The sequence below is a fragment of the Zea mays genome, chromosome 4, assembly GCF_902167145.1.
Source record: "Zea mays cultivar B73 chromosome 4, Zm-B73-REFERENCE-NAM-5.0, whole genome shotgun sequence".
NCBI lineage: Eukaryota > Viridiplantae > Streptophyta > Magnoliopsida > Poales > Poaceae > Zea > Zea mays.
The window spans coordinates 223,781,311-223,784,655 of NC_050099.1; the positions used below are offsets into that span (position 1 = coordinate 223,781,311).

The 3,345-nt window shown below is 48.0% G+C and overlaps 1 pseudogene; it reads right to left on the reverse strand.

Moving 5' to 3' along the window:
* Positions 1–1,936: 1,936 nt before the first annotated feature.
* LOC103655930 (BTB/POZ and MATH domain-containing protein 2-like) lies at positions 1,937–2,963 on the reverse strand (annotated as a pseudogene).
* Between the last annotated feature and the right edge of the window lie 382 nt (positions 2,964–3,345).

Sequence of the window (3,345 nt, forward strand, 5' to 3'; positions counted from 1 at the left end):
CGGAGGTCCTTTGGCCAAATCTTTTAGAAGCTTTCCCTAGTAAATATGCTAAGTTACCCAGGAAATACATGGGTCTCCCCCTTCACTTTAGAACCGTTAAAAGAATTGAGCTGCAACCTTTAGTTAAAAAAATCAATAAAAGACTCGCAGGATGGAAAGGGAGGCTCCTCTCAAAGGCAGGTAGAGAGACCTTAGTTAAATCCGTGTTATCCGCACAGCCTATTTATCACCTGACGGTCTTCCCGACACAAAAATGGCTATTGCAAAAACTTGATAAGATAAGAAGAAGCTTCCTCTGGAAAAGAAGTAATCCCGAGTCATGCAACGAGGGTCAATGTTTGATCAATTGGCCTACTACTTGTCTGCCAAAGAGCAAAGGGGGACTGGGCATCCTGGACCTGGATCATTTTGCAAGGGCTTTAAGACTAAGATGGATGTGGATGCGATGGAAAGCCAAAGATAAAGCATGGGTGGATTTGCAGCTGCCATGTGATAAAACAGATGAAGATCTTTTCAAAGCTTCCACATGTGTGAAGGTGGGCAATGGGAAAATTGCAGTATTCTGGAAATCTAGTTGGATCCATGGTCAAGCACCAAAACACATTGCACCAAGTCTTTTCAAAAAAGCAAAAAGGAAGAACATTTTGACTTTCCATGCCCTGAGAAACAACCGTTGGATCCAGTTATGCTCTCCCTACAGTGGTGCAGAAGAAATCAAGGATTTGGTCTCCCTTTGGCAGGCTATCAATAGCACACACGGGCTCAGTGATCTAGAAGACTCCATCACTTGGAGATGGACGGCGGATGGTGAGTATAGTGCAAGCAGCGCATATAAGATCCAGTTCGCAACAAATTATTGCAGAATGAAAATTGACCCCATTTGGAAAGCAAAAGTTGAACCTAAATGCCGTTTTTTTGCGTGGACTCTTTTACATAATAAAGTGCTGACTGCTGACAACCTGTAGAAGAGACATTGGCAGTGCAACTCAGTTTGCTGTCTTTGTAACTCAGCGCTAGAGACGGTAACTCATTTAGGCAAAGATTGCCCTTTCAGTAGAGAGGTGTGGGATAAAATATTGATATGGGGGAACTGTTCTTTCCTGAGAGGAAACCAGGCATCCGAGTCGCTGTATGTTTGGTGGAGGAATATAATAGGTCTCTGTAATAGGCAATCTAGAAGAAAGTTCGATGGTCTTCTGATTTATTTTTGGTAGAGCTTATGGTTAGAGAGAAACAACAGGATCTTCAGGAACCAGCAGAAAAATGCAGATCATCGCTTCTTTAGTGAAAGAGCTAGTTGGTGCTTTCTTGTGTTAGTTTGTGCTTGATAGTTTCGGAATTATGGTTAGGCTCAGTAGGCGGTTGAGGTGCCGGATACCAACGGACTGAAGCATTCAAGAGGGATAAACATGGAAACCAAAGACGGAACCAAAGACTGAAGCATTCAAGACGGATACCAACGGACTGAAGCATTCGACCGAAATGCCAGAAACGGCAAGAATTTGTAACACGGAGTACCATGCATAACTATTTCCGGTTCAACGACCAAAAATATATATTTAATTCTCTTTATACTATTGATATACCACTGAGCATGCCTTATGTTATGGCCCTAAAATAAAAAGTGGTTACGTCACATATACTTGGACTAAGGGAGTAATGTATAAACCCATTCGTATTTCCAAGTTTTTATATGGTTCGGTGTATATGGTAGGACTAGGAGGGCCATATGTTCAAATATGAGCATTTTCGAGAGCCAAAGTTGCTGGTTTCGGCGCATTCGTAAAGTACCTGAAATATTTTCAACTAACCGAGTAACCGTGCATATGATTTTATGACTCGCTCGAGATGTAATACTAATATAGAAGCACCATTCTAGCTTACATATTCAAGAACACAACAGACCATTCTAGCTAGCACGCACCATACGTCGTAATTAGGTCTGTCTGTCGAACCCACGGCGCGCTCTTATCTCATCGATGACGGACGGAAAACTCTGCATGAGCTGGAAGTACTCATCCGTCAGTACAGCAACCTTGAAATTTTCCTCGAGAAGAAAGAAGTCCAGGCACGCGCTCTTGAGCTCCGAGCAGTTGTTCGTTTCAGCGCAGCCTAGAATCTTGGCCACAGTCTCGGGCGATACGCAGTCCCAGAGCTTGCGGGCGCACAAGAGTTTCAGCCGACCAAGCTGGTGCATGTCAGCTGCCGCGAGCAAATCATGGAACAAGTCGACGTCGGAAGAGCTCTCCACCAGCTCGTCTCCGGGCAACGCATCCGTGTACATGAACCGCAGCAAGACCCGGAACGTCTCTGGCCGGATGCCGTGCAGCAAGATGCTGCGCGTCTTGGCGTTCTCCATGGAGCCGAAGAGCTGCGCTTTGAATACCGGCGAGCGGGCGGCGAGCACGGCACGTACTGTGTGCGCGGAAGGTCTCGGCGCCGACAGAGAAAGTCACGTCTGTAGAACCGTCGGCGTGATCCAGCAGGTGGCCGAGATGCTTGCCGATATCAGAGGACGGCACGGGTATGGGGCAATCGCCGAGAACTTTTACTCCAACCATGAATGTGACGTAGCCGTCCGTGACGGACTCAGAATCCAGAACGATCCATTTCATGAAGTGTACACACGACCCACACGTTTGCGAAACCTTGGGTGGATACAAATGGAACCTGCTACGCTGTGCGTGCGGAGACGACGACGGGGCGCGTGCACCATGGTCTCCGCCGAGCAGGAAAGCGTCGAGGATGGCATCGACGTCGTCGCACTTGGCGTCGTCGCTTGTGAGCCCTAGGACGAGAGATAGGTAAATGACACTACCAACCTTCTCTGCGAGTGGGTAGCATTTTACTCTCCATACGTGCTCGCCTGCCGAGAAATCGTCGGAGCTCACGTGGTGGATGTCGGTTCCTGCGAAGTCGAGCTCGAATTCAATGAAACCTGCAGACTGCCAACGAGTTGCCATAGAGCACGGAGATGTTGTTCTTGCACACGTACTAGTACTACTCCTATAGCTATACAGTATGTATGTTAACCCATACAGGATGAGACTCTTTTGAGTGTACCTGATGAGTACTACTCTATATACGTACTACTCGAGAGGAGAGGGAGTTCTTCGAACGGTTGCACCGCTGGGCCGTATATTGATGAGCGAATGTGAACCAGCGCCGCCGCCTCGGTTTTGACAACGCCACGGAGGCCGAGAGCTGCCTTCGTTTGATCGTTTCAGCCGCCGTTTGAACCGCGCCACACCGGGTGTCCCTTTGCCCGTCGGCACACCGCACGTACGAGACCCAGCAGCGCTGTATACCGGACCGCCCTGTCGCGCCTCACGTGACTATCATGTT